Raw genomic sequence first — 24,879 nt, 5'->3', positions numbered from 1 at the left:
GGCAACATATAATGGTAACAATGGCAATATATTTTGCATTTCGCATTTTGGTTCCATGTTACGTCATTAGATAAAATAAATGTTAAAAAAAATTAACAAGCCGAATATTTTTTTCTGGGATCATAGAGAGATAAGTGTCTTGCAATGTTCATTAATGATTTAAATGAGCACTACTGACAGACGTGACCTGAGCTAGCGGGATAGTTAGCAAGGAGCTCTCCAGATGTAAAAGTTTGTCCTGGTTGCGTAGCCTATTTGCGTAAGCGCAAAGTGGCTCTCTCTATCTCTCTCTCTGTGTGTGTGTGTGTGTGTGTGTGTGTGTGTGTGTGTATCTGCGTCTGCGTGAGGCTATGTTGAATTCAATCGGTAGTTGATCCATTTGGTCAATAGCCCCGCATTCACGCCACTTCATGATTAGATTAACATCATCAGACAGGCTGTAAAGTGTATGAGGGAATTTCTCGTATTATGATGGCTAGAGTTGCGGGACTTGAGCAAATTATGCGCAATACCCTCAATCCCGCAGTGATCCCACATCACCAATGTGCACTCAATTAGACCTACAGAAATACACACACATTAAAGATATGCCTAAGTGTAATAGTTTAAAAATAAATATGAAGTATTCAAATTACTATATGTTTAGCTAGTAGTAATTATGCAGATTATAAACTACTATACATTATTATTAAATACTCTTAAATACATATGAATTCAAAATATGAAATAGAAACATATGACACAAGCCATCATTTTCCGTGTGTTTGTGTGTGTGTGGAGAGAGTCAAGCAGAATCTAGGATGGCCACTGGTGTGAATGATCACACTACAGTATATTCAATATTACTGATGATATCCCCCCCCCCAAAAAAAAAAATGGTGTAAATTCCCCTTACATGAAGAACCTAAGGGGGGAATTTTCCCCCATTTTGAAAAAAAATATTTTAAGCCCTGCTCTCTCTTCTAATTTTCTTGTTGAATTTTTTTTTTTTGCCAGCAAAGGTGTATAAAAAAAAATTCAATAAAAATATTGGTATCGTTATCGGCCAAAGTGAAATTTTAAATATCTGTGTCGGCCCAGAATTCAGAGAAAAAAATTCTCCTGTTCATCGCGCCCACCTACCATGTATCTATTCCTCACTAGTGGGGCCCGCCCCACAGTTTGAAAACCACTGGTTTATTGGAATACTTGTTCCATACGGTCTCACGTGCAAGCAGATTCACTCAAATGCGCCGCTGACTATCAAAATACTGATGCACTGTTTGAAGTTGCACTGCTTTCTGTAAAGGGAATGACAAATGTAATTTTCATTGGTTTAAAGCATGGGTTCCCAAACTCCATCAATGTGGGCCTCCCCTCTGAAAACAGTGACACCTTCGCGCAAACTCAATGAGTTTTAATCATATTTTCGACGTTTGGCTTTGTTGCCCATATCAGGCTCGGGCCGTGCAGCAATTGTGACAAATCTGTCCATTTTTAGTTAGCTATCGGAACGTCACATATTATCGTCACGTACATGTCCAACCTCTTATGTGTATGTGTCACTTAATAGTTTATCTAAATTAGCTATGTACCAAAAATGACGTTTCACCGTGACTCGAAGAGCTGTAAACAGTGTTGTAAGGTACAAATCCGCTTGGAGCTCCAGTGGAATTTTGATTTGCCGACGAGAATTCTCGGGCTAGATCTAACACTGGTAACTTGCAGCTAGCTCGGCTGGCGGCACTGTTGCTAAGTTACGTTATGAAGTTTGGCACATTACATTCTCACTCAGGATAGGGATCAATAATACTTTCCACCAAGGGCGTAGGTTTGGTCTCAGCTTTGGTGGGGACATCCAATCCCCCCCCCCCAGCTGAAAAGTTAACTTTTACTGACAAGAGTCAGACTGTCAATAGACAATAGCCTCTTTCATTATTTATACTACTCTAAAGTTAAACTAGCATCTCCGACTGTAGAGAAATATGTGCAGACGAAAACAATTGTTTAAATGTAAATAAATGTTTGACCACTAGTTGCCAATTTTGTTTCTCAGATAACAGAAGCGAAGCATATCTTAAATTTGCCCAGATTATATACTCATATATATCATATAGTCATATAGTTATATAGTATTTTATTTGTTACTGAGTATGTAAATGCACCATAGTTTAGGATTGAATATGTCTATGAATTTATGCGACTCTAAATTATATTTGTATTTGCTTAACTGTAATTGGAATTCTTTTGCTGTAAGATACCAGTGCCTTAATGGCGATTTCCTTTGTTATTTCAGACTGTTGGCAATACAGAATATCATTATTATATCTCATTATATTGTACAGCAATGCTGCTGACTCCAACTGAATTGACAATTTGACATAGGCTAATAATTAGAACCTCACCTGAAGCCCTGATGCTGTTTCCTCAACCTGACATCCATCTGTAGTGGTTTGATGCTGTCTTTCCTGCCTACAAAGTGGTTCATTCATTTTGTAGCCTATCCTTTGGCTAGCGAGTTTAACCCTCCTAGCATATTGTATATGATAGTGTTATTTGGATATTATTCATCAAATAATGATTCATTATATTTGAATAACCAACAGTGTTAACTTATTCACATTGCCAACAAGTTTTTACAGCATGTGTCATAACAATGCAATGACAGTCCTTCAAACGAATTTGGGTCTTCCTTTTATTTCTCTGCAGTGTGTAGGCTACACTCAGAAATTCATAACATAAACAGAATAGAAACGAAAAATGTCCAGATCCAATGTTTATTGTGACTTCCAAGATTCTAACTTAAGGTAGGCTAATTAACATTCAGTGAGCGCGACTTCTATGCGACCGTGCTGAACACCCCTAATCAATACTCCTGACCTTGGTTGAAAGATTACAGAAGCTAGGTTTATCTTTAACAATATCCTGGGTAACATATGCTATCACCAGTTAATACTATTTTTCCGCATAATAGAATCTGCATAATTTGAAAGCCTGGTCACTACCACTGCTAGCTTGTGTGGCTAGTTATTTTGCTTACTTACACTCTGCTTTATGAAAAAGCTTTGTATGTCCCCTTTCTTCTTCTTGGGTGGCATAGCTGATCTAACGTTACACACCACACAAAGGGGTTTGTATGTATGCTGAAGGGAAAAGGGAATATCAAAATGTTTCACTCTGGCCTTTCATGGGGTAGGCCTATGTATTGACAGACAGCCCTGGTAACTTAGCCTACCGTTGTCGTTGACACACCTGCTCGCTTGACTACCAGTGTGCAGCATGCGTGTCAGATAACCCTTCCCCCTCCCCCTCGGTTTTTCAGCCAATCAAATGACGACGTTTCTTGTACTGTCGTGCTGGCTGTCGAAATGATCAGCAGCACAAATGAGTTCGCTAAAATATTGGTGGGGACAATTTCGTCATCTTAAAATATTGGTTAGAAATAGTCATGAGCGTCCCACCCTAAATCTACACCCATGCTTTCCACTAAGATTTAGTGGACTAATTTTGTTTAAAACATCAAGTTTTTGTTATTTCGTTGTGTCCATTTTATTTTAAACTCAACTGAAGGGCCAAAACATAAAACAAATATCAGCCTACTTTTGTTAGAAGCTGTGAAGTAAACTGTTCAAACACATTATGTATTAACAATCTAAGTATCTGCATTTCCATTAGGCTATAGCCTAGTATACTGTAGTGGACACTATGGACATAATTCACCATACTGTGTTATTGACATGTATCCCCTTACTTAACTACATGGTAAGTGTGTTCTGGTAAGTGTGTTATGAGTTATGCTATGATCTGAGATGCGTTCCGCACAACGCACAACACTCAATGTATTATTTGGGACGCTGTCTCTTTAATGACGCACACCTTGATTGTTGATATCACGGGCGGTGTCATGTTCGTTTTAACGATTTTTTGTATAAATGAATAAACGACACGCTGTTTTGTTGTCACCGTGAGACACTCTTCACTTAATTTATTGCAATTTCCACAATAGGCTACCATATGAGTCTGGACTAGCCTAGCCTACTATGCTTAGTTTAGTTTTCCCGGTTAATAGGGCTGTAATGATACACCAACCTCACGATTCGGTTCGTACCACGGTTCGATACGAACCTCGATTTTTCTTTTTTTTTTTTGGGGGGGGGGGGGGTCACACACACACACACACACAGAGATCAATCAACTTGAATGCAAGAGTTTTAAACAAATATGTGCAGCATGCTAAGGATGCTAAGCGGATTTAATAGTAATTTAGCTAGTTGTCTTCTATGCGTCCTTGCTTTCACGATTGTGAATGTTTTATTTGGATTGTGTTGGCCGAGTCGTGCATGTCCAACTGTCCATTGAGCGTGGGAGGGAGAGCGAGAGAGAGCGGGGCAATGAGAGGGGATTTACTTCTATACTGATTAGTAAAGTTGAACACATAGTCTACAATGAAGGTATGAAATTATGATTTATTTATTTTTTGGACAACGTAGGCTACCGGTAAGTAAAACTGGATATGTGTGTTGCTTATGCGGCCGCGTGAGCTGCAAAGAATTGCCTGAAAGGGTGTGTCGCGGTTCTGCCTTTTCACACTGCGACACAGGTTTGTGGATATGAGTGTCGTGATTTCGGTTTCGAATCGCATATCGTTACAGCCCTACCGCTTAGCTCTGCCTAATAATGAACACTCTGATAGCAGGCAGGCACGCAGCTATATGCAGCTCATGTTTACACTCGCGTGCATGGTGGGGTTTAAAACATTAGCCTACTGGCAAAGTCTAAGTAGCCCATTTAACATCCAAAGACAGTCATTGTAATTCTCAAGAGATAACATAGAGTTAATAACATTACAGTGAGCCGTTTCAGACAGGAAACCAAACATAAATAGGCGGTCAATAGTAAAACGGTCAACTAAAACAATTGCGTTGACTAATTTTCATGGTCGATTACGTCGACTAATCGCAGCAGCACTACGCCCAACGTTTGATAACATTTGATAACAAAACCACCCCCAATGTGAACTGGACAAACCCCTTAGCTATTTGCCAGTGACCATGTGTTTTAGATCGCCGAGATAGGGCCCAAAGACTTGAAGACTTAGGCTAAAGTTAATTGAGACCTCTAAGCTTGGACCCTAACCTTGGAGTTAAGGTACAATATGCTTAGTAGACTCCCAAAATGGCAACAGTAGAATTCTCACATCTGTGACATCACCTAGGAATCTTCAATAGAGTATCGAAGCCATGACGTAGCATTGTCAAGGCAGCGATATCACTGGATCTAAACAAATCAATCTACCATTATAGTCAGGTAGAACCCCAGGATAGGTGTGACATAAGGTACTAATGCAATTGTTTTGCATAAATTGATAGTGTAGACATAACACAACATATAAGACAGGACAGACAAAGAAAGAATAGGACAGACAGGAGTGTAGGGGGGGGGGTAGTCCCAGGAGATGGAGGAGGAGGGGGCTTGGATTCAAGTTCAAAAGGCGAATAGCCTCAAAAGTAAAGGTGGCCTTCCTCCTGTTAGTCCTAGCCAGAGGACAGCGCAGACACCTGCCAGAGGGCAGCCATTCAAAAACCCTGTGTAGGACATGGGTCGAGTCTTCTAGGATGCAGTTGGCTTTCCTTAATGTTGCCTTGTCGTGCAGTGATGTCAGAGACTGAAGAGGGTGGCCAATGATTTTAGAACGTGTTCACAATGCTCTGGAGGTGTTCCTTATTTTTGACTGAGAGGGAGTGAAACCAGCACAGGGATGAAAAGGTCAGTATACTTTCAATAAAGGAGGTGTAAAAAATGCTAAGAATCTTCCTGTTCACTCCAAAGGAGTAAAGCTTCCTCAAGAAATACTGCCTCTGTTGACATTTTTTCATAATCACCTCTGTATTAGAGTCAAAACGCAGTTTGTCATCAATGATAGTGCCCAGGTATTTATATTCATGTACTACTTTCACTGGTTCCCCATGGATTGTAGTTGCAGTCCTGCTTCCTCCACGCTTAGTGAAGTCAATGAACATCTCCTTGGTCTTTGTAACATTTACAGTGGGCATCGCTTTCAAATGACCACTTCATTCGCGCATTACGAGGCGTGAAGCTGCGTGAAGCTTTAGTACCACTTTCAGCCACTGTGCGTCGCTCTGCCACTGTACATCGCTCTGCCTGCCGCCCCTACTGAAAAAGCAGGAGACTTGCCGAGAGTAATCCCAGCCTACGAATTCAATAACAAAATAAATCATGCATAATTAAACATTACCTCGATTTAGGCTACTTGGGTATGGCTTAAGGCTTGACTACACGGTGGTAACGAAAATCAAAATCGAAATTTGCTGTCTACATTATTGTCAGTGTTGGGGGTAACGCAGCTACGCAAATCAAAACAGTGGTGTGATAATTGAGCCAGTAGAGAAATAACTGTTCAGAATTAATCTGTAGCTTTGGGTAGGCTTCTGCAGAAAACAATGTTGTTGCCGATTTAATACTATCTGGCGACGTTTTTAACAGGCTACGCAATAGAGGCTTAGACAACTATGACCCACGTTTTGGTTTCGTAAATTAATTTGCCCTACTTCTTGACTGCAATGTAGTCAATTGACTGCTTGACATGTCATTTTTATTTTTCTGTACAATAAACAAATACATCTGCTTTATGCCGCATAATTACATTCATATTTGGCTGACTTCTGCAGACGCGCAAAAAAACACTGCCAGGCATATTTTCGTTTGCCGTAACCCGACCGACCCTGTCAATTTAGAATCGACCCAAATATTTATTTTTTTCCCCTTTTAGTCCGACCGACTTGCCGGTTGTAAACTTGCGTTAAGACCGACCGATTTTCTTTTTACTCAAAACAACCAATACAAATAAAATGGTAACACTTTATTTTAAGGTTCACATGTTAGCCACCAATACATACCTAATTAATACCTGTATTAGTGACTTGTAAGACATGTGTTAGGCAACATTAACCATTTGTTAGGTGTGTATTCACAAATTTCTTGTTCATGATGAATTAGGCCTTTATTATTGATATAATCTTAATAATGACCTTGTAATCCTTGATCTCTACATACTAATTAGTAGTAAGTACAAAAATAGAATATGCATAACCTACTTGTATAGTGTCTGAATAAATCCCAAATAGTAGGAGAACAGTTGTAGAATAAGCAAGTGTATGGCTCAACCTCATTGCTGCATTTCACTGCCCAGGTTGCTATGTGAAATAGCACTTAATAACTGGGAGATTGGCTCCCATTCTAAAGTGTAAACTGGTTCCTTGGTAGCAAGCACATTATCATCAGTAATACCTCTGCAGAATGTACTTATTAGTCATGAATTGGTTCCATATACTAAAGTCAGGCATTATTATTATTAAGAATTATATGATGGGAACAGTCTAGACTATAACTCCTGGTCAATACAGACATTCTTTACCCTTAATACATTGCTAGTGCATACATTGTTCATTCAAAATATGGTCCCTGTTCTAAAGTAGAGGCTGGGACAATGTTTATTTAACAAGTTCTGTAAACATGTTACATTGTACTCTCAATGAGCTCACAAAGCACAAAAAGACTAGCAATACCTTCTCCCAATACTGATAAAATACTAGTCCACTCTGGCAAGTAAATAGCAAATGTCCTTTGTGTGATTTCTTTACTGCTACTGTAGTTTTCAGGCAAATAGGCCTGCTGTGTACAAGTTTTTGATATGTGGTAGGTGGGTCCCGTTTCAAAGAAGACCACCACAGATGTGTTGAATGACAATTCTTTTGCCCTTTTTATTTGTTTAAAAGACGTGTTTTTATCCTGTCAGTTCTAGTTAAAACTAGCTTTTGCTAGTCTTTTTGTGCTTTGTGAGCTCATTGAGAGTACAATGTAACATGTTTACAGAACTTGTTAAATAAACATTGTCAGTGCTGTCACTTTTCTCATCTTCTTTTCTATTGTTAACACCCTCCCAGCCTCTACTTTAGAACAGGGACCATATTTTGACATATCATGACTAAAGTGCTGTTTGACACAGCATCCTGGGCAGTAAAGTGCAGCGAGGTTGAGCCATATACTTGCTTATTCTACAACTGTTCTGCCACTATTTGGAATTTATTCAGACAGTATACTAGTGGGTTATACATATTCTCTTTTGGTACTTACTACTAATTAGTAAGTAGAGATCAAGGCTTACAAGGTCATTATTAAGATTATATCAATAATAAAGGCCTAATTCGTCATGAACAAGACATTTGTGAATACACACCTAACAAATGGTTAATGTTGCCTAACACATGCCTTACAAGTCACTAATACAGGTATTAATTAGGTATGTATTGGTGGCTAACATGTGAACCTTAAAATAAAGTGTTACCAATAAAATACTATTTATTTTAGTAGGCCTAAGTATTGTGAATATAAATTGCCTACATACAAACGTAGGCTCTCTTAAGGCCCTTTCACACTGGCGAAATCGCCGCGATTTTATGTACCAGAATCGCGGAACGACTGTCCCTTTCACACCGAGGCGGAACGGCGGGACAAAGTGTCTCGCCAAATTTACTACCAAGCCCCCTAGACATTTTGCCGAGTTTTTTCGTTCCGGCACCAGTGTGAATGGGTCAAGGCGGAAAGGGGAATCTGGGCAGGCATTTCGATGCTATGTCCAGCCCACCACAGGAGATTGCAAATCAATCTGATCAAAAGCAGCAATAGCAGAGACACTACATTATGTCAATCTATAGCCTAAATTCACAAAGTCTCCAGTCATTCAATGCCTGCTAGAGTTGACTGTAGCTTGGAATGCAATCAGTTGCCATAATAGGCTATCATAAAATCCAGCGAAAAAACAAAAGCATGAACTCATGAGCGTCTGCTGCCCTGTATGTATATCCTCTGATTGTAATGCTTACAGATATCTAGGCGATATTTGTAACATTTGTTTTGTATTTGGCCTGTTATAAAATCATGTAGACCTATTGAACAATTTAAACACATTAGGAACCGCAAAGTTGGAGACATGCATAAAGACATTGCTGCAAATTTAAAACCGGATTACTCTGGAATGGCTAACTGTACAGGGGCATGCTTTACACCTTATTTATTCTGATATATGGGTTGTCATGTGTTGAGGTAAAGTTCGCAAAGTATTCCACCAAGATGAATGGGTAGGGAGACGGGCGCAAAAAATATGATTAGATTAAAGTTACTTTTCTCGCAAACCGTTTACCACAACAACTAACCACTAACATAGTTTAAAAGCTGAGAAAAAGCTCTTTCGTGTGATACATGTGATGTCTGTGATGAATAGGCTACTTCGCAAGTAGTTCAGCAAATTTGGGTGGGACAGAATACCTTTACAGAGCAGCAGCTCTGGCCATATCGGCTCTGGCTCACATGATGTACTGCTTTAAATGCATTACGCGAACAAGAAAAAAAAAAAAAAGAAACCAATGTGCTTATGTCGCGATTTCCGATAGGCCCAGGCCTAGAGAAAAGACAGCTATGGTAACCTAACAATTAGGATTTGCCTACACTGCTGTTTGGTTGTCCCAAACTTTGAGACGATCCATACTCGCATTAACTGAATCTTATCAACCCGAACTGCGATGTTCCAAACAGAGTGACAGGATGCAATGCCTAATAATCTCACTGCCTTCGGCATAATTGCTACAGTGCGCCTAGGCCTACTGTTAAACACCTGAAAAATATTAAGCTGCTGTTTTCTTTTCATGACGAACACTAGGCCTACGCTTAAATTATATATGACTGAATGGAACGTTGCATTTTTAAGCACCAGAACTGCTCATCACGTCGTGTGACAAAGTTTACACCAATCATCATCTTCTAATGTATCCTTATGTTGAGATGTCCATTCTCTTTGCCCTAGGCTATCATTTGTGCGCGAAGCATGTTTCAATTAGGACAATACACAAGCTATTTTTTATTGTTGTAATATTGAATGATTTCATGAATAAATTGTACGCACAGTGCGTACAGGATTACGGCTGGCGGCGCCACTGACCAAGGCCACAGTAGCCTGTGAACCTCTGATTTTCAAAGGGGAATCACGGCGAACGCAAGGGGCAACTCTTCTCTTCAATTTCCCTTCCAAATTACTTTTTATCGTCTGAAGACATCTATCGCAAGAATCTAACATTCTAACAGCAACAGCAAAGCAAATGCAAGCTAACTAAAGTGCAGTCGGTTCTCCCGCCATGGTTTTTGAAATCACACACCTGCTGTATCTGAAGCCCCACGCACGCATAATAAGGCCTACGACTATCACTCTACACGCCCCCTGTTGCACGTCACAATTTCATTTACTATAGCTGAACCTGCCTCCTGGCTCCCTAAAATGCCGCATCATGTGAACAGATCAGCAGGCCGGCAAATTTTCATCTCGCTTTCAGACACAAAAAGACGGCAAAAAGACTTCTCCTCTTCCCGCAAATTTAGCGGGATCTCTGTGTGAAAAGGCCTTTAAATAAAACCCTGTGGCGTCATCTCTACACCATTGGTTTACGCATGTCACACTATGGCCTATAAGCTTTGTTTCATTCACACAAACATCTCGACTCAACGCTTATTACTTGGCACGAAGCTCTGGAAGAACTGTGCCCAGAACTGTGCCCAGAGTACACAACTGTTTCACCAGCACATTTAAATGACTTGACTAAAACCGTGCATAACTGGAGGTACACCTGTTATCTGAGCAGTCTGTATGTCCTCATTTTGCAATGCGAGGACGATATGAGTCTGTTGCATAGATGTCTGAGTCACGCATAATGTTTGAAAACCACTGGCTCGTAATCACAATAATTTAACACACGACAGTTGGATACTTCATGTTCCCATGCCTAGATTTTGGTGAGTAGCATAGAGATCGTTAAAACAATAAAGTATGGCTCTCCGTTTGGGACATCGAAAACTTATATTTTTAATAGACTACCGTCGGAGATGCTGACTTGCAATGGCCTCGGGATAACACGTTATCTCCACTATCATCCGTCAATGCCTCCTTGATCAAAGTGGGGAATGAAAGAAAAAGTTTGAGAACCACTGGCTTAACAAGTTACCTGCAGTCCAGAACACACAGAATATTGCAACAGAGAGTTGCCTTTATAATCAACTACTATTTGTTCCAACAGCATTCAAACAAAGCCTTTATAAAAGTGAAAAAATATATATTCCATAAGAAGTCAAATAAAATACTGTTACTGTAGTAACTGTATCCCAAGCTTCAGCTCCCCACGTCTGTGACAGGCAGATGTGACCGCTAAATTCTCAGCTTGTTTATACCCCACACTGAACGCGTAAGACCGCTAGGCCCATCACTGTGGGGTGCGGTAGCCTAGCCTACTCTCTGGGATTTAAGTCAAGCAATATAACCATACAAATGTTTCAAAATGAGTAATTTCGGCTTTGTCTGAACTGGCCATTGTAGGCTACGTAAAAAATAAACAAGTAGACATAGTCCCTAAATAGCCTACTGGATTGATGTAGTATCTTTGTAACATTATTAAATTAATCTGTTACTATGCCTATGCCTACGTTTGCAAAAGAGAACATTTTAATTTGATTCACAATAATGTTACATTTAATTTACATGTTGACAATGAGTAGCCTAGTTTTGGTCGTTGTTGGTGGCGTTATTGCATGTTAGTTATGCCTACAATGCAAAATTGCTTCCTCACGATTGGAAGCTCCTAGCCGCATAGGATTTAAACACGGGCGAAATGCCACAAAACCGGTTTGTGAATAGGTCTGTGAGTTAGGAGTCCTCTTGACTTCTTTTAAGCTGTCACAGCTGGTGGGAAGGTGTGATTTGTTGGGGGCAGGGCCGCTGCCCCCCAGTCAACGTGAATCGGGTGGTCAGTTAATAGGCTATGCCGAAATAGTTTTCAACATTTTGAATATTAGTGTCGGGTGAATTAGGAAATGTTCTCAAAGTAGCCTTATGGCTGAAAGCTGCTTGGGATCCCCCCTGTCAAGCAATATAACCATACAAACACGCGCACTCATTGTTTCAAAAGGAGTAAATTCGGCTTTGTCAGAACTGAGCTGTGGACGACACGGCACGGCATGCCCAATTGAAAATAAATTAACGCAACGCAACACAGACCCCGCTTTTCTCGTGTCAGTCACTGACATGAACGAAACACAGAACCCGCTTCTCTCACAGCAGTCACTGACAGTAGCCTAGAATAAATGCATGGGGAAAAAAACATCGTAAAACACTGAAAGTTAATATTTTGTCACTATAACATACATCTGTCCTTTGTCAAATGTGTTATGTTCCAAGTAGCCTAGTGCGTAATTCTGCTTCATAAAGTTGAACAAATACATTTGCTTATTTCACAGAAAAATATAAATAGCCAGTTAGGGGCTACAGCGCCGAGTTGGTATATTATGGTAGGCCAACTTGGAGTGAACATACAAACAGGGGAAATTCTTTCTCTAGTAGCTGAGTAGCCTAAGGTGCGCACGTAGACATAAGGCAGAACATGCAAGCGCCAATGAATCGTGCTCTCACGACAATCACGCCGTTAAACTTAAATAGGTTAACATCACACTAAGTTCGCCTTCAAGCAAGGAAAACGATGATTTGAAGACATTTGTTTAGTTGGAAGGGCAAGGGCAACACAGAGACAGGCCCGATGGCAGGGGCTGTTATGAGAGTATTAAAATATGGGATATTCTACGGGAAAACATTAAAACGGCAAGACGCGGGGGGAAGTTAAAATGAGAAACACGGAAAAAGTTGGCATGCATTGTTTCGGTCCCCGTGCACAGGGATTATTTGTCATATTATTAATCACATATGATTATTTGTGAAATTGTGCAAACAGGCGCAACACATTTGAAAAGGAAGGACTGGTAGCATGCAAGCTCACGGGAAAGATTGATTTAAGAGCGTTATCACAGTGTGTGGCTGCGGCGCAATGCAGCGCGGGCGGAAGACAGCGACAATTGGCAGGGGAGGGTCATGTCTTTTTTAACAATTCTGTCGGAGGGTCATTGAACAATTTCTAGCAGGCAAGGGAGGGTCATGCAACTTTTGACTGAAGCACTCAAAATTCCTCCGGTGGCCCCTTCAATAAATAATGAACAGTCCCTAGATTGCTGCTGGGCTATATGTCTTGGTTCATGTCTGTTAACAACTGGTCAAACGCGTAGCCTATCTCGCGGTTGCATTCATTACAAACAAACATGCAATGTGAACGTCTGGGATTGGGAAGAACACTAAAAACACTCTTTAATAATCAAAAAAATAAACCGTTAATGAAGTAAACTTGACCATCAAAAATTGTTTATCGCCTGTAACTCCGTGATAACAGGACGTAACAGGAAGGCATTTGGCTGAGCAACGGAGGTTAATATGCTCTATATTTTGAGCAAATGATGTCTGTCTATCATCGTTGCACTCGGAGAAAACCAGAATGTTTAATTTGTCCTGCGTTTCTTCTACGGCTGCAAACGGGATTCACTCGCAGTTAACCAATATTTCTTTATTAGGGCAGGGCAGGCATATTTCTGGCTATTAAATTATTTCTAAACCAGTCTGCTAAAGTCTGTAGTGAAGTCTGTGTAGGGTTTTCAGGGCTCCATTTCTTTTTACGAGACACCCTGCTCACTTGAGCCATCTACCGGTTGTTTGGGTTGTTGCAGCGTCTCACTGGGAAAATACAAATTAAAGTCGTGTGATACCGCGTGATCCCACGCGCGGACCGCGAGTGAAGCTGGCCAAGTCGAAGCACTGCCCACTGTAGCTCCAAAAATGAGCTATCACACCATTTTACAAACTCACTGAGGACAGGCCCGTGATCTTGGACAGAACCAGGGTCAGAAAGTCTGTAATCCACAGAATTAGCTGATGATCCAGGTTAAAATAGTCCATACATTTTTTAGCCAGCATGTGAGGTTGAATGGTGTTAAAGCCAGATGAGAAATCTGCAAATAAGAGCCGGGCAAAAGAATTTGAGCTTTCTACATGTTCATGGATGGCATTCAATATGTAGATTTTGGCGTCATCCACCCCTCTTTTGGCACGATATACAAACTGAAGAGGATCCATCTTTGAAGCTTTGGCGCTGATAATGTGAGCTTTCACAATCCTCTCAAAGGCCTTCTTAACAAGGGAGGTGAGGGCTATGGGTCTTAGGTCATTCAGGACCTTAAGGCTGCTCTTCTTGGGAATGGGAATGATTGTGGAGTGTTTCCATGACTGTGGGACATTGGCAGTAGATAGAGACCTCTGGAATATCTGCTGGAAAACTCCTCCAAGTTGCTCAGCACAGTATTTCAGTGTGTAACCGCAGATGTGATCTGGACCAGGAGCTTTCTTGATCTGTGTCCTCTTCAGACATTCCACCACAGACTCAACAGTGATGGTGATGGGGTCACTCGGGGTCAAGCTACTGATGATATCTGCCAACTGAGACTGGTGATCTTTCTCAAACCTGGTGTAAAAAGAGTTACGCTCATTGGGGAGGGATTCCTCACTGTTGCCAGCCACACACACAGGTCTGAAGTCAGGCACAGTGTTGACTGCTGCCATTGTCTTAATACCCTGCCAGGCCTCGTGGAGATTACCTTGTGTGAATTTCTCTTTGATCTTGCTTTTATACGCTGCTTTAGCTTTTTTGATGGCCTGCTTCACCTCTCTGTTGACTTGTTTTTTCTCCAACATAGATCCAGTGTAGAGCAGTCGTTTCTTTTTGTTCAGGATAGCTTTAAGTTCTTTAGTGACCCAGGGTTTATTATTGGGAAAGATGGTGATTTCTTTCGTGGGGATGATATTATCTACACAAAAAGATATATAAGATGAAACACTGTCAGCCTGCTCATTTAGGGTGAGATCAGGTTGTAAAAATATGTCCCAAGATGTACACTCAAAACATTCCCTTAGTTCATCAATACTTTGCTCAGTCCACTGTTTTATAGATTTAACCACTTTCTCTCTTCTCTTGACAACTGGTGCGTATTCAGGTGCAAGGAGGATAGAGTTATGATCAGCAGTTCCCAGAGGAGGGAGGGGTAGAGATTTATAAGCCCCTAATATAGAACCATAGCACTTATCAAGAACTCTGTCAAAACGTGTGGCACATGTGATGTATTGCTGGAATTTTTTCAATGATTTGTCTATAGGGCAGTGGTTAAAATCAGATTCAGGTGAAATCAGCTCCAGTCTATTCACAGTGTTCATGATGGCATTAGAGGCTGTGTTCGCATTGGCTTTGGGGTGAATATAAACAAGAATAAAAAATAGTTGGGGAAACTCTCTTGGTAGATAAAAAGGACGGAGTGACACGGCCAGGAGCTCTATATCAGGCATGGACAGACTCTCGCGAATGATAGCTGTAGAGCACCAGCGGTTGTTGATATAAAGACAAACTCCGCCTCCGTGTGCTTTTCCATTGCTACATTTGTCTCTATCGAGCCTTAACGGAGTGCTGAAGCCTTCAATAAAGAGTGCATGGTCATCTATGCTGCTATCAAGCCATGTTTCCGTGAACGCCAGGATGGAAGCATTCCTATATTCATGCATGTAGTTAATATTTGCTTGAAGCTCGTCTATCTTATTCCTTAAGGAACGGACGTTACTAAGGATGACAGAGGGTAGCGCTCTGTGTTTACTTTCTCTTTTGAGTTTAGTTGTGACACCAGTTTTCCTACCCCGTTTCCTTAGTCGTCTTCTATGATTGTCAGCTTGAGTTAACTCCGCCGGAATATCCCACAGGCTTATCCATGAACATGTCAGCTTGCAGGTTTCTCCGGTTTAGTAGAAATTCCCTTGTGTATCTGAGAGGTTGGTCGTCATCTAGGAGACTGCTTCCAGTTTTCCAATCAGAGAATCCCATGGCTGATGGAATCGAAAAGTAGCCTTGTGAAGTTGCGGTAGCTTGATACAAAAACAAAAGCGGCGTCCTTTCGCGTTCCGTTACTATGCAACTCCAAATCTGAAGTTTGCTGTATCTTAAGCCTTCTGAGATCAAAAAGCAGCAGTGTCTTATATCGTTATAACGTAAAAACAAAGAAGATGATGATGCACGGACATAAAAACATTAAAAACCCCGATAAACAGACAATATAACAAAAAACACTATGCCATACTCAGCCGGTCGCCACAAGAGCAGCGCCACGACGTCGCCTAGTAACGATGTATGGTATCAAATGAAAGCTCTTCTCAAACAAAATGTTGGATGTCAATAAAAACATGCTAAAAATTATTTCAAGTCCCTCCAGAGAACATAATAACTGTAAAGCCTGGTTTAATTAATTAATTAAATCAAATAGATCAATTAATCAATTAGACAAAGTTATAAGGAACAAAGTAGAACTTTCTCACAGATTCTGAAAGCAAGTATATACAGAACATGTTGCCAGGCTGGCTTTGTACACATCACAAACATCAAATGTCTCCTCCAAAAAACATTAATTCAATCAGACATTTCTCCCTCGCTGTCATCAATATCCTCCACTGAAAGTGTAACCATCTTCAAATTTTTATTTGCACACTGTTCACCACCTTTGCAATGGCAGTAGGTAGTGCATGGTCCATCCGACTGACAGCTGCAAGAGGCCCTGCAGCATGCTGGCACTGCCTTGCATCCACAAGCAACAAGCTGTAGACCTGTTTTGGGTGCAATGTCAGTGTTGCCATGAACAGGCACAGTAATTCCATCCTCTATTTTCCAACCAAACAGGCATACATCATCAGTACACACTGGAGGTGTTTTTTTGTCAGCAGCTCTCCACAGAAGGACTTGCAGCTGTGCACGCTTGATGTGTTCCGCTGCATATTCTCTTGTTGGAGGAAGACTCTTTATTTTAGGAGGGTCTCTTTTCTTGGTGAATAGCATGTATCTCAAGTTACTGAGGCTTTCAACAGTCTTTCCATAGTAGAGGCAAGAAAGGAAATCCATTCCTGCCTTCATGCTCATCAGCTTCTACAGTACATATTTACAATTCTTCAAATCAAGATTCCTCTTGATTGATTGCTGAGGTTTTCCCTTTGCCATATGGATATGACACACTGTCAAAACCAAACAATGCATGAACAGCCAACAAATCATAACATTTGTCTAATTTTACAGCCATAGCATTAATGTCAATTACTTTGGGCATCCATGGCCTACTGGTTAGGGAATCGAACTTGTGACTGAAGGGTGGCCAGTTCGATCCCCGACTGGTAGGAAAAATGTGGGTGGGGGAAGTGACTTAACAGCGCTCTCCCACATCCATGTGAGGTTCCCACATCCCACATCTGGATGAGGTACCCTTGAGCTCTGCTCCCCGGGCGCCGGATCAAGGGCTGCCCACTGCTCCGGGTGTGTATGTATACTCCTAGTACAGTATGCTCACTGCTCTAGGGTGTGTGTGTGTTTGAATGTGTGTGTGTCTAGGGTGTGTGTGTTAGGGTGTGTGTGTGTGTTAGGCCTGAGGTGTGGGTTAGGGGACATAGGGCTGTGGGAACATAGGCATGCTCCCGTACTGGTATATGTAAGTATATTAGGGCTGCCGGTTCGATCCTTGACCAGTAGGAAAATGTTGGGGGGGGTGGAGTGGTTGAAGAGCACTGCTCTCCCATGCCCACAACCACGGTTGAAGTGCCCTTGAGCAAGGCACCTGACCCCTCACTGCTCCCCGAGCGCCACTGTAGCAAGTCAACTCACTGCTCCGCGTTAGTGTGTGCTTTACCTCGTATGCTTGTTGTGTGCTTCATCTCACTGTGTGTTCACTAACTCACGGATGGGATAAATGCAGAGACCAAATTCATTGTATTCAAGTATACTTGGGCTATAAACCTGATTTACATTTGTTGTTATATTTGTTGCAATTCCAAATGATTCGTGTCATTTCTTGCAATACTGGACGAAATCATTTTCTTGATTCTTTCCTCTACTGTAATCAACTTTGGAGTTTTCTCTGTAATTCAGGGGGCAAATTCAAGGACTATTATAGTTAATGTGCTGACTAACTGGCAAGTACCTCATAACTCAGACTAGTTTGTATCAATCTTGGACTGTGGTGTCTGTTTTTAAAGCATTAAAAAATGTTAGGATGAAAAATATTGTTGTCTGTAATTCTGGGGGGAAATCCAAGGACAGTTATAATTAATGTGCTAACTACCTGGGAAGTACCTCACAACATTGCTGTCTGAAATTCAGCAACTGATTCAAGGGAAATTAAAGCTAATGTGCTAGCTAACCCGCAAGTTGGTGAACTAGGGTACATCAGACTTGCTATAATTCATATCAAAATGAATTGCAATTGAATGATTGTATTCCTGTATGTATTAAGCTACATGGCAGTTATATAACTTATTTAATTTAATACCAAACATGACACGATTTAGAGGTATAAGCTATTATGCAGCAAACATAATTTGACCTTAAAGGTCACTTTCCAAAAGGTATTTTGTTCTCTGGAGGGACCTAAACAATTTTTTTCTACTTTATTATGGTCAAAGCTGATTTCTGTATGAAAATAGCTTTAATTTGATACCATACAGGATGGGTTTATATGTTAGTGTCTATTTAGATGATTTTCTATGATCCAAAAAAGGGGTGTGTGCAGGTGAGGCCATTTTAAAGAAAATGCTCAAGGGTGCCGGAGCGGCACTTAGTACTTAGTACTTAGTATTAGTACTGTTGCATAGTGAAATGTGTAGGCCTAGTAAGAGGGCTTATTTCCCCTAGGAACCTTATTTGTGTGTATTGTTTCCCCCAGGTTTTAAGGTGGGAACCCGTGTTCTTCATGTGTATCATGTTGGCTGCAGTTAAGTGAAGTCCAGTAAAAGTGACTAAACTGTTTTCCTAGTCTGTGCGTGGTTTCACTAAAAGTTACACCACTCGGTTACTACAAGTACCTTATGTCACACAGTATTTTGTCCTTTTGTACTTATGTCACGGTACCTCATGCAGCGAATTTTCAAACCTGTACCAAAACACATTTTTATTCAAACATCAAGTCTGCCTCAAAATACAACAGAGAAATCATGAACTCAAAATGTCATTGTGGGGAAAAAAAAACAATGACTGCATAACAGTGCAAATCAGACCTTTCAGAATAAGGATAATAGCCTAACGCTAATAACAAGCCTTGCCAAAATTATGGGTCATTATGTAAGAATACAAAATAATTGTTAGATTAAGTAGATTATGTTAAAACGACATGGACATTAGGCCGAACTTCCGACGTATTTTTTTGCACACACGCTGGCGCTGCCTGCTGCGCTGCCTGCACAATGTCCTCGGCTTCGCGAAAGCAGTGCATATTCGCGCCTAATTATAGAACGTCAAAAAGAAACAAAGTAGCCGGGCAGCATCCAGACACTTAGCTGCCGTCGGGGGCTGCTTGCAGTCGACTCAGGCTCTCTACGGACAGTTTTTTTTAATTTTTAATGTTTATCAGAAAATAATTACTCAGTATTCTGATTGAGTATAATTTTCGGGACAATTAGGGCAGGATTCGGGACAACTGCTTGGATATCGGGACTGTCCCGAATTTTTCGGGACGTCTTGTCACCCTAAACCGGCTGCAGGATATAGAGCGACCAACTTTTTTTTGAGCAAGCATTGATTATGCGTGACACAGTCTCAATTTGCGGGACGCATGAATTGGGCTTCAAACGCTGTGCGTGCACGCGCTACGCGGGACGGGTGGTCACCCTCAGTGATATAACTTTCACCTAGCTGCCTCCAACAGTTTCAGGCTATATCTTCCTCCCAGCTTTCTGAGGTGGTCTCCCATATGAAATCTACATCCTGCCACTTAGATGTTTTACCTGCACGCCTTTTTAAAGAAGTTTTTACCATCATCTGCCCTCTTGTATTGGCCATAATTAATCACTCACTAACCAATGGAGTGGTCCCCTCAGGTTTTAAACGTGCAATTGTGCAACCTTTACTTAAGAAACCTAACCTTGAGCCCAGTGACCTGAAGAATTATAGGCCTATTTCTAAATTACCTTTTCTGTCAAAGATACTAGAAAAGGTTGTCCTCTCTCAGGTTTCTTCTTATCTGAGTGAGTTCAATATATGTGATAAATTCCAATCAGGTTTTAGATCTCTGCACAGCACTGAATCGGCCTTGCTTAAAGTCCAAAACGACATTCTCTTAGCAGTTGATTCTGGATCTTGTGCCCTCTTGGTGCTTCTTGATCTGAGTGCAGCATTTGACTAGCCTAGAAATCTAGACGCACCCTAGCGGCGGCAAATTAATTTGCTCAGCTTGTACGTCTAGTATCGAACCATAGGAATTTCTATTGGCTTAACACCGTGGATGACGGCCAATCACAGCGCTCTATTTCGTTAGAGAGTCTTAAGGCGGGCTTAACAGGATAACGACATCCTGCGACGGTGAACAACAAGGAAGGTGGCAATGGCAAACGAAGAGCGGTTGTTTGAATCGGCGTTGGCGTCAACTTTGGAGGAGTTGGACTTGTGCTTTTCTTTGAAAGTAGATCAACACAATGCACTTAAGTCATTCCTTTCGAAGAAGGATGTATTTGCCGTTTTGCCGACCGGATACGGATATGGTCGTAGCGCTGGCCTATTGCATGCCTAGGCAGTTTGAAAGACAATTCTCTGCCCGCCCCTTGGATTAAGCGAGGTGAATGATTCGATGCCAGACTATACATGTCAATGATATAGGATGGCCCCGCCAGGCTAGCATTTGACACCATTGACCATAATATCCTATTAAAACGCTTGGAGGATGAAGTTGGTCTCCAGGGTTCTGTTTTGCAATGGTTCTCTTCTTATCTTAGTGATAGATAATTTCCAGTTAGTTTAGGCAATTTTCTCCTCTTCCTCTGCCCTTATAAAGTGTGGTGTTCCTCAGGGTTCCATTTTGGGCCCTCTTTTATTCTCTCTTTATATGCTACCCCTTGGCTCAAAGTATAACATTCAGTATCACTGCTATGCAGATGACACTCAGTTTTACCTGCCTGTTAACACCAATGGCATTTGTTCTTTGGAGAATATTTTTAACTGTCTCAGTGACATCAAATGCTGGATGGCAAGAAATGTTCTTCAACTGAATGAAGGTAAAACTGATATAATTATTTTTGGCCCTCCAAGCGATGTTTCTATCTTGAAAAATGCACTAGGACCTCTCTCTGCAAACTGCCACAGTGAAGTAAAGAATCTTGGGGTTTTCTTTGACTCCTCTTTAAATTTTCATAAGCAAGTAAATAGTGTGGTCAAAGGCAGCTTTTTCCAGTTAAGAACCATTGCAAAACTGAAGCCCTTTTTGTCCTTCTCCGATCTTGAAACTCTTATACATGCTTTCATAACATCTAGACTAGATTATTGTAATTCCTTATGTGCAGGCCTGACCCACTCCACTCTCAACAGACTTCAGCTAGTTCAAAATGCAGCAGCTAGATTATTAAGTGGCTCTAAGAAACGTGAGCATATAACTCCTGTGTTGGCTAAGCTGCACTGGTTACCTGTGGAGCACAGAGTTAAGTTTAAAATTTTACTTTTTGTCTTCAAAGCCCTCAGTGGTTTGGCACCTAGTTACATAGGTGACCTACTAATTCCTTACAGCACTCCAAGATCACTTAGGTCTTCATCAATCTTCTCTATATCCCCAAAACACGCCTTAAAACTAAGGGTGATAGAGCCTTCTCTGTTGTTGCCCCCCAACTCTGGAATAGTCTACCTGTACATATTAAGTCCTCTCCAACCATTGACTGCTTTAAGTCTAACTTAAAGACTTTCATTTTCTCCCAAGCTTTTAATCTACCTTAATACCCCCCACCCACACACACACACACACACACACACACTCTTTATTCTTTATTTTATTTTTGACCAATTTGTTTATTATTTCAATTATTTATTTATTTTCCCCCCATGTTATGTGATTATTGTTGTTGTACCATTGTCATTGTTTTATGTTTGTTTGTAAGCACTTTGGTTCAACTCAGTTGTTTTTAAATGTGCTATAGAAATAAAGTTGACTTGACTTGACTTGACCCTATTCACAGCATGCGGTTAAAATCCTTAAATTCACGTACGTGTTTTGGCTTTATTTTTTCAGCCACCAGTCTTTGAGAAGACGTGAAATATTTCTATTACACCTGCCAGGGAATCCGTGTTATGTGGCTATAGCTGCTGCCTAGCAGGTACAACACATTTAAATGTATATATTTAATTTTATAAGCTAGAAATGATGCCACATGTCTACATTTAAGCCACTTCGAAAGTTTGTTTAGATCCAGTGATTCTGCCGTCATGGAAACGCTACGTCACACTTAAAGGCCAAATGATGCCAATTCCCTAGTGCATCATCACAATTAGTGTTGTCATGATACCAAAATTATGACTTTCGATACGATACCTGCCATAAATATCTCGATGCTCGATACTGAAACGATACCACAGCGAAATCCTAACATATCTGGAAAAAAAAGGAAGCAAACCTCCTCCAAGTGTAATAATTTGTGTTGAATTTGGTGCACTTTTGTAGTGTGCAGGTCAATTCTGGGTTCTAAACTTTTCAACTTTTAAAATTATTATTTTTTATAGTCAGTAAAATAGTAATTTGTGTGTGATTAAGTCCTTTATGGTTTGTTATAGTTAATTTACATTGTGTTGTGTTTTGGCAGTAAAGTACCTTTAAATAGCCAAAGTAGGCTAGATCAAGGTCAGTGTTGAAATTACTGCATGCAAATCACTGAATGCTATGCAGAGGGGCCTAATCTTTACGCCATCTGATGTAGGCTATCCTAGGCATTCCCGTGTTTATGGGATTTCTTTGACAGTTGCAAAGGGGAAAAGGTGAAGATAGTCTTCTTTGCTCCCAGTGTACAAGTAGCCTACGACGTTCCAACCAGGTCCTCGTCAGATAGGCCTACACCATTACCTGTTGCAATATATCTGTGTGAATTATGTCTATTTCTTTGATAATATTATTTGCTACCACGTAACAATACGCCGCTATTATTATTAGGACTTAACACACTTCAGTGGTATTATGCTGTGGGCTTTAATTAACGCATTTCGGGTAGCCTATCCTACATCTGGGCAATAATTATTGAACAAATTGCAGTCTACATGCCATGACAAACAGTAGTACTGACCAAATATTAAACAGATTGTTTTCAAGTAATGGTAATGTTATACTAGCGTGAACATTGCGTTTTCATCACGTTAGCATATAATTGTTTCACACAAACTCGCGTCACAGACCTACGTCACCCACCACTTGGAGGTGCAAACAATCTGAGTTTTGGTTGATTTGACCATCAGTTAACTTCGAAACAGGCATTTTACTTTGGATAGACAATATCAATACATCATAGGAGTGATTAACGTCAAAAAATCTAGACTGGAGTAACTCAACATTTGACACCTCCGATATGTTTAGTGTTCTAAAGACGTCAAATAGCCCGTTATCGTTACCAAATTGATAGCCAAGCAGCCAGAAGTGAACACGCATGTATGGCTATAAAAACTGTGCTTTCATTTTACAACTGAACACGAGAAAAAAACTTTTAAGCTCCTTACTATGTGGTCTCAATGGCAATGCAGTGTTTGTTTGCACCTCCAAAAGCATGGCGTACCTGGTTACCTCCCAAAAACGCCCACAAAACGCCCACAAATACCCGTAAGTTTCACAACTTTTTATTAGACGGTTCTTTGGGCTGGCATAGACTCCCATGGCTGAAGCGTAATAATAATAGGAATACATAGAAACACAATGGGTGTGTACGCAGCTTCGCTGCTTGGCATAACAATAATAATCTTTACAGAAACAATAGGATTTCACACCAGAGTTGCAGGCCACTTCCTAATTAATTTTAAAATGGTAACATTTGATTTCTCATAAGGCAATATTGGCCCATCTATTCAGGATTCTTCTCAACAGGAGGGAGGAGATTCAGAAAAACGCTGGGTTTGTGAAAGAAAACTGCTATTGAGCACAGGTTGACGGAGTCAGTTATGGTAGTATGGTCATTCCATATCATATCAAAGAATTTGAGTAAAATTTCACAGATCACCCTCAGAAAAATCTGACGAAAAAAAACACAGCTGCTTCTCTGCCAAACGTTTGAAGAAATCCAAAACAACATGTCAGTATCACTAATACTTTTGAAACTATAGCCCTTTGACATGTTAAGCATTTTGGCAAACAAGCTTTTGGTTAGAGCTATGCCTTTCCTAAACAAAGAATAAAGTTCACCCCAAAAGCAAACATGTCAGCACATCTGAAACAATCTGAGAGTGACCAGCACAGAAAAAACAGAACAATGTTTTGATATTTGCAGGAATTACATACCTCACAATGCGAAGGAACAAGCAGAAGTTAGCTGGGCAGAAGTTTGGTAGGCTCTACTATTTAAACATTTTATTCTGATTTACACTTGGGATAAAAATAGCTTAAGATACTTAAATAGCTCAGGTAATGCATGAAAAATATGCAACCCCACTTCCAAAGATGTTGGGACGTTGTGTAAAAAATCATGCAAACTTTGAATTGAATTGAGAATAGTGCAAAAACAACATATCAGTGATTGAAATGGAGACATTTTATTATTATTTTTTGGGGGGAAATATTTATTTTGAATTTTGATATCAGCAACACTTCTAAAAAAAGTTGAGACAGGAGCATATTTACCACTGTGATGCTTCAATTCTTCTTTGTAAATGTGTGGAAACTGAGAAAAATAGTTGTAGCTGTAGTTTTGAGAATTAATTTGTTCAGTCTTGCCCGATATAGAATTTTATCTGCTCAACAGTCTGATCATCTGATCCATGGCTGAACTACTTTTTTTAAAGAACAGATTGAGAATTAGGGGCTTATACAGGTTCATTGTCATTTTGATCTCAAAATGCAACATTCAGGCAGATGTCCTGTGCTTAAGATATCAAAACTGCAGAGTAGAGTTGA

General features: G+C 40.5%; 1 protein-coding gene across 5 annotated transcripts in view; it reads left to right on the top strand.

The window, feature by feature from the left end:
* mib2 (MIB E3 ubiquitin protein ligase 2) overlaps positions 1-24,879 on the top strand; it is a 266,147-nt gene that overhangs the window by 3,646 nt on the left and 237,622 nt on the right. Inside the window, exon 1 of one of the 5 annotated variants that reach the window (XM_076276718.1) lies at positions 22,061-22,111. The exons of 3 other annotated variants lie outside the window; for them this stretch is intronic. The gene's annotated coding sequence lies outside the window, so the exon portion shown is untranslated. Of the gene's footprint in view, positions 1-22,060; positions 22,112-24,298; positions 24,314-24,879 lie in introns of those variants that run through there. One more of the 5 variants, XM_076276719.1, reaches the window with a different exon arrangement.

Source organism: Alosa pseudoharengus, unplaced genomic scaffold (assembly GCF_046254945.1).
Source record: "Alosa pseudoharengus isolate Yale_2024_CS ecotype anadromous, Long Island Sound unplaced genomic scaffold, YU_APseudo_1.1 YU_APseudo_1.1_scf_9, whole genome shotgun sequence".
Lineage (NCBI taxonomy): Eukaryota > Metazoa > Chordata > Actinopteri > Clupeiformes > Clupeidae > Alosa > Alosa pseudoharengus.
Note: the sequence above shows the minus strand (reverse complement) of the source record. Positions and strands in the feature narration are given on the sequence as shown.